The 13294-nt window shown below is 40.8% G+C and overlaps 1 protein-coding gene across 1 annotated transcript in view; it reads right to left on the bottom strand.

Moving 5' to 3' along the window:
• Positions 1 to 13294, bottom strand: part of stx18 (syntaxin 18) — a 207307-nt gene that overhangs the window by 44941 nt on the left and 149072 nt on the right. The window lies entirely within an intron of this gene.

Below are 13294 nucleotides of genomic sequence, written 5' to 3'. Positions count from 1 at the left end.
ACTACAATATTCCAGCCATTGCAAAAGTGATTGTCACAGGATCAGATGAAGATTTCTAACATTTCAAAGAAAGTGACAAGGTCACACTTTTATCCATGCCTTGTTGTTTTGTTGATGGCTTTACCTTGATTTTTACTTAACAGCAGTCAATGATAAATTGTAGGTTTTGACTGAGTATTAATAAAGTAAGGAAGGTGTGTGTCTTGGAAGAGAGCCTGCTGGTGATCAGGTTCTGTTTATAATGACTTACTTATCCTACAGATATCTTTAAGATGGAACATTGATGTCAAAGTCAGATTTGCATATTTGAAGGAAACAACTGAAATTACCTTGCAGCACACTTCTGAGCAATATTCTGATATCTTCATAGTGATATTTAATTTAAGATTAAGGAACATATGGTGTTTTATCAAGATCATGACTTTGAAAAGCCATTGTTACTGATTAGGTATCTTTGCTCTAATCAGTCCTCTATGAATAAATTTACCTCCTACTTATTTTGACATTTCCAGTGAAGTTATTTGAGTGTCCATGTTACTGGAGTATCTCAACAACAGCTTTCAATAGACTGATTGACTTCAATAACAAACAGCTATAGGTTTTCTGGCTCCTGCACCTCCTTCCCAATAATAGTAACAAAAGGAGGAATATCCTGAATGGTGAGGGCTCTTGGTGATGGGTGCCAAGTTCTTAAAGCCATCGTCCCTGGAGGTCCTCAGTAATGGAGAGGTTGTACCTGTAGTGGAACTGGTGAGACTATAACCGTCTGCAGCATCTAGCAATCCTGTGCATTGGTGCCTCTATACCAGGCTGTGAAGCCAGCAGCCAGAATGTACATCTGTAGAAATTTGTAAGAGTCTTTGGAGACATAATAAATCTTTTCAAACTCCTAATGAACTAGAGGCCATGTAGTGCCTTCTTCATGATGACATCAATGTGTTGGGCTCAAGATAGATCTCTGAGATATTGACACCCTGGAACTTGCTGCTGCTCATCTTTTCCACTGCTGACCCCTTACTGAAAACTATTGTGTATTCTCCTGTCTTTCCCTTCCTGGAGGCTACAATCAATTCCTTGGTCTTGCTGATGTTGAGACGTTTTGTGCAAGGTTATTGTGGCAGCACCAGTTAACCAGCCAATTGATGCCACTCCTGTACACCTCTTTGACACCATCTCAGATTTTAATCAACAACATTGATATAATCTGCAAAATTTATAGACAGCATCTGAGCTGTGCCTAGCCACGTGGTCATACGTCTAGGTTAGAGCAGGGCTAAGCGTGCATCTTTGAGATTGACATGGTAGCACTGCAGTTAGCATAACACTATCGTACTGCCGGTTGTAAGAATGAGGTTCAATTCTCTCTGCTGTCTGTAAGGTGTTTCTACGTTCTCCCCATGACTGCTTGGGTTTCCTCTTTCCTCCCACATTGCAAAGACATTCAAGTTGTGGATGTGCTTTGCATCAGAAGCATGGCAACACTTGAGAGCCACCCAACACAACCCTCGCTGATTTGATTTGAAGCAAAGGGTGTATTTCACTGTATGTTTCAGTGTACATGTGACAAATAAAGTTAATCTTTTTCTATTTAATAACCATTATTAATGTAATTAGGATTTCTTTTCATTTAGTATTGATTTTATGTACAAAAAAAATAAGAATTCTATCAAATCAGTCACTCCCATTACCCAGACTCACTCCATAATTGATTGCTCATAATTACCATTTGGATTAGCAAAGCAGACTAACTCTGTAAATATTTTGGATTTTATTTTCAGTCTTGAATTTCCATGGAACTTCCTTTCTACTCCTAAATTTCTGGAGACTGGCACCACTCTCACGGTCCTTGAAGCTTTTCTATGTATTCAGCTGTTCAATGTTTGGCTTACCATCATAATGTACATATGTTCAATCTATTCCTCATTCTGTATATCATAGCATATTGTGGTGCTTCGAGGTGAACTTAGCCAAATTCAAGATGACATGTTAAAAAGTAAAAATATATCAATATCATGTGATTCAGACATCTACAAATCAAAGAAGCTTTGGAGTTGGATTCAGATTTATTTATCACATGTACATTGAAACATACAATGACATTTGTTATTTGCACTAACAACCAAAACATCCAAGGATACGTTGGGGCAGCCCAGAAGTGTCAGCACACATTCTGATGCCAGCATAATAGGCTTACGGTGTTCAGCAGAATAACAGAAACAAAACAACAAAACAAAATAAAACAACAGTAAAACAAGTATCTTTGCCACCCTGCCACACAGACAGGACTACAACCCCAGTATAGGCCATCGCCGGGACTCTCATCCTTGGTCTTTGACTCTCAGACCCTTAGATATTGGGCTTCCACTTCACGCCCCAGGACTCACTAATCACGGTGTGACCTTCAGGCCTGAACTCCAGGACCCGCCAGTCTGGGTCTAACTTTTGGGCCTCAACTTCTGGACTTGTATGGTCCTCTGGTCCATGTGATCTGGGCCCTTGTGACTCCTTCAGGCCTCTACCTTTAGTCTTCAAACTTTCAGTCTTCTATCTCCGGACTTCAATCTTTGGTTTTGCCCTCCGGCATCAACTTCAGGACTCGCAGAATTTGGGTTTGACCTTTGGGCCTCAACTTCTGGACTCACACAGACCTCCAACCCCAGCAACCTGGGTGGTCACAGCCCTCATGACTCCTGCATGTACCCAGGGCACGACACCCATACAGACTTCTGACATGGGTCCGGGACTAACCAATCTGGGATCACTGGTCCCCTCAGCGCCTGCCAACCTATGCTCCGGGGTCACAGATGCTCGACCACGGGGTGCTCCGATTAGACTCGAACCCGTACCCAGACTATTCATTTACTGCCTCTGCTTCTAACTCACTCTCATCCCTGTCCCTAAATTCCAACCTGACCCCTAACTCACCACGCTTAACCTCCACTTCATTAATCTGCAAAACAGAGCAGCTACATATGCATTTGTCAAGTTTTACTGGAAAGTAATGTATGAAATTTCTTGCTGTAAAGAATGCACAAAAAAAAGGCTTCAATACACTTTGACAAACACAGTAAACCATCAACGTTTCAAAAGTGAGATTATATTCAATTGTGCAACACATAAAACCAATATCAAAATGCAGTGGTTTACTCCAGAGTGCTCCATTTCCCCCCATATACCTCAAGATGTGTTGATTGTTAGATTAATTGGTCACTCTAATTTGGCCTTGGTTTGTACGTGTCAGGTAGAATTTGTAGAGGGACTTGATGGGAATGCGGGTTACAAGATTAGTTAGAGAAAGAATGGCATTGCCTTGTGAGCAGGGCTCAGAAAATCAATGGCTCCCAGCTAAGTAATGAGAAAACATGAACACTTAGGTCAATATTTCCTTTTTTTCTGAATTTTATTTCTGCTTACTTTTACACATGGGGAGAGAACTAAAATGTTGCTCAGTTCCTGCACACAGATCATCCACTTCATTGTGTCAACGCTCTATATTTCATGTTTTACTATTTTACTTTGTTTCAGGTTAATGAATTGCCTGATTGACGATAATAAAACAAATTGGATTTATAGAAGGTTTCCAATGTATGCCCTGAGATTTTATAAAGTGGAAAATAATACTCAGGATAAAACTCACTGAATTTATTCATACTATCAATTTACAGTGGGAAAATAACATTATATAGGCTACAATAATATTAATATTTATAGCTTCCTTTATATAAAATTCAATTGGTTTCTTGCTTTCATTTGTCAAATTTTTAAATTGACAATCTCCATCATTTCACTAGTTTGGCAGAAAATACTGAGAGTAGCCAAACTATTGGTTAGCAAACCAGTAGTATTTCAAATGAGCAATTACTTACGACACTCTTTTACTTGTTTAATGTACATGCATGGGAGAAAAATATGTCCTTGGCTCTATGTGTTAAACACACAATTTAGCTTGATTTCCTCACTTGTAGACTTCAGTCAGTTTGGATTGGCAAAAATATCTCCACAATGTCCATCAAGTACAAGTACACCACAAGGCTGTGTGATTAGCCCCTTGCTCTACTCGCTTCACACTTACGACTGCGAGGCTAAGCACAGCTTCAATGCTAAATTTAAGTTTGATGACACCACTGTAATTGGCCAAATCAAAGGTGTTGATTAATCAACACATAGGAGGAAGATTGAAAATTTGGCTGACTTGTCCCACAACAAGAAGCTCTTACTCAAAGTCAGCAAGACCAAGGAGCTGATTACTGACTTCAGGAGGAGGAAACTGGAGGTCCTCATCAGGAAATCAGAGGCATAGAGCCTCAACAACTTTAAATTCCTTAGTGTTATCATTTCAGAGGACCTGTCCTGGGTCCAGCACATAAAGGCAATTATAACAAAAGCACAGCAGCACCTCTACTTCCTTATAAGTTTATGAAGATTCAGCATGACATCTAAAACTTTAACAAACTTCTATCGATGTGTGGTGGAGAGTATATTGACTGGTTGCATCATGGCATAATATAGAAACACCAATGCCCCTAAACAGAAAATTCTACAAAAAGTAGTGGATATGGCCCAGGCCATCACGGGTAAACCCCTATCCACCATTGAGCACGTCTACACAGAGCGCTGTCACAGGAAAGCAGCATCTATTATCAAGGACCCCCACCACACAGGTCATGCTCTCTTCTCACTGCTGCCATCAGGAAGAAGGTACAGGAGCCTCAGGACTCACACTATGAGGTTCAGGAACAGTTATTACCCCTCAACCACCAGACTCTTGAACCAGTGAGTAACTTCACTTATTCCATCACTGAACTGTTCCCACAACCTATGGACTCGCTTTCAAGTACCCTTCATCTCATGTTCTTGTTATTTATTAATTATTATTTCTTTATTTTTCTCTTTTGTATTTCTGTTTGTTGTCTTTTGCACATTGGTTGTTAGTTTGTCCTGTTGGGTGTAGTCTTTCATTGGTTTTGATACTTGGATTTACTGAGTATGCCTGCAAGGAAACGAATCTCAGGGTTGTATATGGTGGCATATATGCAGTAATAATAAATTTTATTTGAACTGATAGCAAAGATGGAGGCGGAGTTAAGATGGTGCTAGACAGCAACTCCTTTGCTTGCATATTTGGAAACAGCTCTATTTCCATCTTTAATATCTCTGTTTTTCCCTTTCAGGGTTCTTTTGAAGACCTTGACCTGGAGTTACACGCTGACTTTGGTTCTTTGCGGGAATGGGGCCGTTCTCGGGGTTTCTGGGTCGGCCGTTGTTCGGCACGCCAAGGGGTCGGCCTGAGAGGCAGTCTAGTGTTTAGAAGCCTAAGATCTCAGGGCTCTGGAGACAGGCGGATCAAGGGCCGGTGTCACGGCAGGAGACTCGTGTGTTGTCGAGGAGGCTGATAAATCTTTCGCTATGGGCCCGAAGACCCGAAATCTTTGCGACGAAACGGACTTTAACATCGTAAACTAGCGGGTTGTTGTTATGTCTCCCGCTTGCTGTGAAAATGGGGGACACCTCCCTCTCCCTTAATAGAGAGAGAGAGAACCTGTGGGTTGCCGAATGCCGGATGAATTGCGATAGTCTTTGGGGTAACTGCAAGGTCTGTGCCTTTTCTATCGCTTAGCTCACGCTCGGTAGTGGGTGCGCTTTTTTTTTACCAGTGGGGGGAGGGGGAATTGTTGCTGCTGCCGCTTACGCGCGGGAGGGGGGAGCTGGCGGGGGAGTTTGGAGTTCTCCCGTTTAACTGTCGTTTATTCTTTGGGGGCACTTCTCTGTTTTCGTGAATGTTTTGCGAAGAAAAAGCATTTTAGGATGTATATTTTATACATTTCTCTGACGTTAAGTTGAACCTTTGAAATGTGCATTAAATTCTGCTTCAATTGTATTCTTTCATTGACTACAACAGAATCAAATTTAAAAAAGTGGATGATAAATCATATTTTGCCTAGTTCCTCAGGATTGGAAGATAGCTATCTGTGAATTATTTTAACTTCAGATAGCCAAAGAATACCAGCTACTACACAGATCCAGCCTATCCAGTCTCTCCTTGTAACTACAGCCTTCCACTCCGGGCACAATCCTGGTGAATCTCTTCTACACTGTCTCTATTGCCACCATATCCTTTCTGTAATACAGTGACCACAACTATGTGCAATACTCCAAGTGAGGTCTAACCAATACTTTGTACAGCTGCAATATGATGTAGTACCAACTCTTACACTCAGTGCCTCAGCCTACAAGGGCAATCATACCAAATGCCTCTGCCACTACTCTACCCGTGCTGCCACTCTCAGCAGGATATGGAGCTGCATGCCAAGGTCCCTTTGTATAATGAACACTCCTAAGGTCTATACTTTATACTGCTTATCCCTGTGTTATGGCACATTGAAGAATGGAAATTTGCCCTTATAGATTCACACATTGTTACCAAAAAATTGAAAGATGGAATAAAACAAATTTGCTCTTATGTAACCTGCGAGAAGAAAACCAAATAAAGACAAAACATGAATCAGACAACAAAATTTGTCACGTTTTGTCAAGGATTCACATGACAAAAAGTTATGTGATGGATGGCTTTCTCGGAATACAACCCCCTTGTAACCCAGGTGTATACTATATGTCTAACTTGAATTTTTGACTTCCTAAAGTGCATTACTTCACAAATGTCTGGATTAAATTCTGTCTGTCACTGTTCAGCCCAGCTTTCCAGCTGAGTCAAGTCTCAGTTGTATCCTTTGGCTATGAGGCTAGAACGAATTGGTATCTTGGCTTTGTTACATGGATTGAACATATCCACCCAAATACTGATGCACTCTATATACTACAAGGAAAGCAAATGGAATGTTTGCCTTTATTGCAAAGGGGATGGATGAAAAAATTCAGTGAATCTTGATACAATTGGACATCCTAGTGAGACCACATTTGAGAAATGTTGAGATATTTGGTCTCCTTGTTTAAGGAGGACTATGGAAATAGTTATAAGAACATTCTCTAGGTTTGGGATGTAGGCGTTTTTTGTGAGGAAAGATTGAGCAGGCTGAATCTAAACTCAATGCCACATGCTGTTATATAACATGCAACCAGGACACATTTTTACTCCAGTGCTTTTGAGGATCATAAGAACCACACAGTTTTGAAACTTCTAAGATACAGTGGGGAAATGACCTGCCATAATCATATCCATGTTGTAGATAGTGTATTTTACCATTGGATTCTACAGATGCGTGATGGAGAGTATATTGATTGGTTGCATCACAGCCTGGTATGGAAACACCAATGCCCATGAACAGAATATTCTACAAAAGTAGTAGATACAGTTAGTTCAGCATGGATAAAGCCCTCCCTGCCATTGAGCACAACTACACAGATTGCTACTGTGGGACAGCAGAATCCATCATCAAGGGCCCCCAACACCCAGGTCATACTCTCTTCTTGATGCTGCCATCAGGAAGGTGGTACAGGAGCGTCAGTATTCACACTACAAGGCTCAGGAACAGTTATTATCCCTTACCCATCAGACTTTCGAACCAGTGAGGTTCAACTTGACGCCACCATCAGTGAACTGTTCCCACACCCTACTTATTTTTATTATTATTTTTGTTCTCTTTTATACTTGTAGTCTTTTGCACATTGGTTACCAGTCTGCCTTGTTGAGTGTGATCTTTCATCAATTTTATTAAGGTTCTTGGATTTACTGAGTATACCCACAAAAAAACAAATCTCAGGGTTGTATATGGTGACCTATATGTACTTTGACAAAAAATTTACTTTGAACTTTGATCATTGGTTCATATTCATAGATCCTCTGAGATTAAATACTGCAGAAATTAAAATGGAAACCAACGAAAATTCCTCTTCACAATACACAGTGGAACTCACAGCAAAGCTGCTAAGGTGTTGATCGGTTGTTGACACTTTTTAGATTCTCAATAACATTTTAAGAACGCTGTGTGCTTCACAGTTTAGTGGTCTTCAGTAATTTCAGAAAGGGCTCACAGGCAAACTACCACAAAGTAACAAATTTTACAGAATCTTATGACCAAATCACAAAACTCTTGAAACTTTTATTTTTAAGATTAACATGGCAAAATTTCTATTGTGTCACATTTTATTCTTAGACTGTCATCAACTGACAGGAACCAAACTCGAAACCTACTGCATTATATCTTTAGTTTCCTCTTCCATGTACCAATTTGTACACAATAAAATGTCATACTATTTTTGGACCAAATTATTCCTCTATAAATCTTATGGGGAAAAAACAGACAACAGTGGAAAAAGGCCAATCACTCATCAGATCTTGCTCCACCCCACCCTCCCTCCCTCCTGTTATACTGGCCATCTCCCTTCTTTCTTTCCAGTCCTGATGAAGCGTTGACCCGAAATGTCGACTGTCCATTTCCCTACGTAGATGCTGTCTGATCTGAGTTCCTACATATCTTTTGTGTGTTATTTAAGATTTCTGAATGATGCCAAGGAAGTAAAATAAAGCAATAAGTGAGTGGGAGGACCTGAGGCACATGAGAAAGAACTTGTGGAAGAAATTCATTTTTTGTAAACAGCAGTGGTCATGCAGATGCCTCCCTCTACACACCTAGCTGTGTTGAAGCTGTGAAACCATGTTTGAACAGATAAGTATAACCATCAATTGATATTTTGCACAAATGTTAAGAGAACACATTTCCCTATCTATAAACTTACAGTCTATTGTAATTATTCTATTTTATTTCACCACAGGACAAAATGCTGCTTTTTTCCCCATTCTGCCAGATTAAGTCAATTGTATTCAAATTTGACTGCAACAGGCTTAACATCACCAGTCTCAAATGTCATCATTTATCTTATTCATTTCTATGAGGTGCAATGCTGTTCTGCAGTATGCCTTTGGGTGCTGTGAGCAGCAGCATATGTCGTGGTGTCAATGAAAATCAATCATCTAATCATTCACCAAAATTTTGAGAAAAACAGAACTATGCATCAAGCTGACAATATTATGTTGACAATACTTCTGTACATTATCAAAAAGAAAACTAGAATCAATGGATTTGGTGCTTTAAGTCTGTAAAATCAAATTAAACAAAATTATTCATCCTCCAAATTGTTTACACTTAATTGGTTTATACTTCCTGAAGCTAAAGCTGAGGGACTATCTGTGTTTTCAATCATGAATGTGATGATCCAAAATAAAGATCCCTATTAAAGCAAAATTTGACCCATCAATTCTCTGTCCTTGTTAAAACAAAACTAATGTCCTGGAAAAATTCTCTTAATTTATTTTAAGGATTTCCTGGCACATAGCCTACAAGTGAAGGACTTATTAGAGACTTTTAATGTGATTTCTGGAAAAGGTCATACTTCACCTATGTTTTTTTTTGGGAAAAGTTATTAGGTTAGTCAATGAAGAAAGTCTATTTGATGTTTTCAAATTACAGTGAATTCCAGTTAACTGGGACACATCAGGACCAGTACCGTTGGCCCAATGAAGGGGCTGCCCCAATTAGCTGAAGTTTCATGAAAATAGTTAGAAAGATTTAAAGACAAACTACCTTTTATCTGAGTAACAAACTATGTATTTAAATAAAATGCAGAACATATTAGAACACTATCAGTACCTGTATAAAACTGTGTATAGTTCCTATTATATATCGTGCAGATAAGTGAACTATCCATTCTTAGCCCCTTAAAACATCGAGGCTTAACGCCTTTCCCAATATCCAGCATCCTCACAGGTTATCTTGCTATATCAAGAATGCAGTTGTAGATTTCGACACTCTAGCTATCTCTGCCAGCCGATGATGAGCGGTGTTAGGTGGATAGCTTTTAATTTGGTCCAGTAGGGTAATTTTTTTGGCTAGTGTCAAATCTTTTCGTGCATCTCAGCAGGGGTCTGAAATTTTTCAAAACAAAGTTATCAAAAATCACTGCTTTTTGAAATGGATAACATCAATGTACACAACTGGCACTATTTAAAAAACAGTACTTTTGATAAGATACAGTTACAATTTAAGATGGAGCCCCGTGGGATTAGAAGGAAGTTTTGGGGTTAGAGAGAACAGATTGCATCTTCATGGATAGAAAATTTGTTATTTGTGGTAGTGGTCTAGCTTTGAAAAGAGTGCTGTCCCTAATGGAACCACTTTAGAATTGTTCCTCTTCACCATGCAAGTCAAAGGAAAGAAAGATTTCAGTTGGCTGTGGGGATGCCTTCCACATCCTCGCAGCCAGTGTACTGTAGGAAATATAATCAGTATTGACACAGAATTCTGCTCCTACATGTTGCAATAAGTGCCTAGATATCAGTATACAGTAACATTGGTTCAAGAATAAATGCTGTGAAGGTTACTAGGATAAGTTTTACAAGCACCTGTAAGACAACTTGACAGTGCTGCACAATCTCATTACTGTACTGGAGTGGTGTTTGAATTAATAACTTTCCACCCCAATTGGATGTCTATCACAAATAAGCCACAGCACATCTGGATGAAGGCACAGGAGGAACTCAAATAGTAGAGTAGGAAGGCTTTGGCGTGAACAGACGGAGGCTCAAACAAGAAGAGGTAAGCCTTTTTCGATTTTTCTTAGCATAGAGTAGGATGGAATACTCCTCCCGTCAGATGTGGGAATTCAGGATACTTGATGGGTTTCCCCAACGACTACATCTGCGGGAAGTGCACCCAATTTCCTGGCTGACGGTCAAGGAACTGGAGATGGAGTTGGATGTACTCAGGATATTCAGGAGACTGACCATATTATAGACGAGATTTTGAGAAGGTGGTCATATCCAGAATACAGGCTTCACACAGTAAATGGGTGACCACTACAGACATCCCACCCTGTAAAAACTCATTTCAGGGCACCACCATTTCAGGGTGGTAGCACCCCCGCCCCCCCCGGGTCAACCTCCAAGGGTGTATGTAATACTTTGTTTAGTGATTTTGTCTAATCTGTAAACCAAGTTGAGTATATGCAGAAAATGTGACATTAAAATATGTACTTATATTACATTATCATGATTATTCTGTTACAATTTTAAGCAAGTCTACAGGGAGTTTGGCCTCGTCACGTAGGACATCAATAGCGTAGCTCCTTAGCAGCCAGCCAGCTAGTTTAAATAACGTTAGCTATGCTAATGAACAAATGACACCTGTTAAACTCACCTCAACATGTCTTTTACAGTCATCTGGGCAATAGAAAGGTCACTGTTGCAAACAGTGCAGCGAGCAACACTGTCATTATTTTGACCCCTATTAGGCAGGGATACACTGTAGTGTAGACTGGGGTGAAGTGTGTTTTATATATTTTTTGAAACACCCTGCCATGGCGGTGCAGGACACGAAACTAAACTGATGGAGAGACAGAGGTCAACTGGAAAGCCCGCCCACAGAGAAAATTGATAGGTCTACTTAGCACGAAGAGAGACCAATCAGGATGCTCGCTCCCGCTCTCACTCTCCCTCTCAAAAAAAAATCAAATTCTGGGATATTGTATATAATTTGCAGGTGTCAGGTAGCTGCCATCAATATGTGGGAGACTCCTGGAACTTCCGAGAGAGGTGGGAAGTCTGCCACTAGGAGAGGTAAGGGGATGAGGAAATCAGTGCAGGGTTCCCCTGTGGCTATTCCCCTCGGCTACAAGTATACCTCCCTGGGTACAGCTGGGAGGATGACTCATCATCATGGCTGCAGCAGCCAGGCTTGGTGGCACTGTGGCCGGCTCCGAGGCCCAACAATTCGAGGGACAGAAAGGAAATTCTATGGCTGCAAAAGAGACATCAAGATGGTGTGTAACCTCCTGGTCGGGAGGTTTGCTGATGCCACTTGGGAGAATTTAAACTATTTTTGCAGGGGGCTATGAACCAAAGCCCCAGGTCACTTAGGGAAGGATCAGCCTGGGAGGTGGTGTCAGGGGAAGTGTTGAAAAACAAAATTTGAAAAACAGGTATGATGGGTCAGATAGTTTGAAGTGTGCATATTTTAATGCTAGTATTATGGGTAAGGGTGATGAATTTAAACCATGGATCATTACATGGAACTATGATGTTGCAGCCATTACTGAAACATGGTTGAGAGAGGAGCAGGAATGAATGATTATGTAGATGGGTGGGTTCGTACCAGGCTTTCAAAGTTTTGGAAAAGATAGAGGAGGAGGTAAGATAAACAACAGGAATTCTGCAGATGCTGGAAATTCAAGCAACACACATCAAAGTTGCTGGTGAACGCAGCAGGCCAGGCAGCATCTGCAGGAAGAGGTGCAGGCGACGTTTCAGGCCGAGACCCTTCGTCAGGACTAACTGAAGGAAGAGTGAGTAAGGGATTTGAAAGTTGGAGGGGGAGGGGGAGATCCAAAATGATAGGAGAAGACAGGAAGGGGAGGGATAGAGCCAAGAGCTGGACAGGTGATAGGCAAAAGGGGATACGAGAGGATCATGGGACAGGAGGTCCGGGAAGAAAGACAAGGGGGGGGGGGAAATGACATGAGGTAAGATGTTTGGGGGGCGGGGGAAGTTGCACTACTAATCAGGGACAATATCACAGCCACACTCAGGGGAGACATAATGGAGGGGTTAGACACCAAATCCATTTGGGTAGAACTCAGGAGTAGGAAGGGTGCATTGTACTACAGATCCCCTAATAGCCACCAGGACATTGAGGAATAGATATGTAATCAGATTAAGGAAACATGTGAAAATAATAGGGTTGTTGTCATGGGGGATTTTAACTTCCTTAATATAAACTTGGATCTTCTTAGCGTAAGGAGTGTAGATGGGGCTGAATTTATTAAGTATATCCAGGAAGGTTTCTTAAATCTATATGTGGATGGTCCAATGAGAGGAGGGGCCATACTGTACCTGGTGTTGGGTATTCAGCCTAGCCAGGTGACTGACCTTTCAACGGGTGAATAGTTAGGGAACAGCAACCACAACTCCTTAACTTTCAGGATAGCTATAGATAAGGATAGATATAGTCCTTGTGGGTTTGTAATTGGTGAAGGGCAAAATTACAAGGGCATTAGGCAGGAACTAAGAAGCGTTAATTGGGAATACCTTTTCTCTGCTAAGTCCATATCCAACATGTGGAGGGTCAATTGCACAGAGTACAGGAAAAGTACGGTCCTGTTAGGAGGAAGGATGGGGATGGAAAGATGAGAGAACCTTGGATGTCCAGACAGATGATGAATTTAGTCAAGAAGAAAAAGGAAGAGTATGTAAAGCTTTGGAAGTTAGGATCAAATTAAGCACATGAGGAGTATAAAAAGCCAGAAAAGAACTAAAGAAGGGAATTAGGGAAGTCAGGAGGGGCCA

This window comes from Mobula birostris, chromosome 4 (assembly GCF_030028105.1).
Source record: "Mobula birostris isolate sMobBir1 chromosome 4, sMobBir1.hap1, whole genome shotgun sequence".
Lineage (NCBI taxonomy): Eukaryota > Metazoa > Chordata > Chondrichthyes > Myliobatiformes > Myliobatidae > Mobula > Mobula birostris.
The sequence above is the reverse complement of the archived record's forward strand: the minus strand, read 5'-3'. Positions and strand labels throughout refer to the sequence as shown.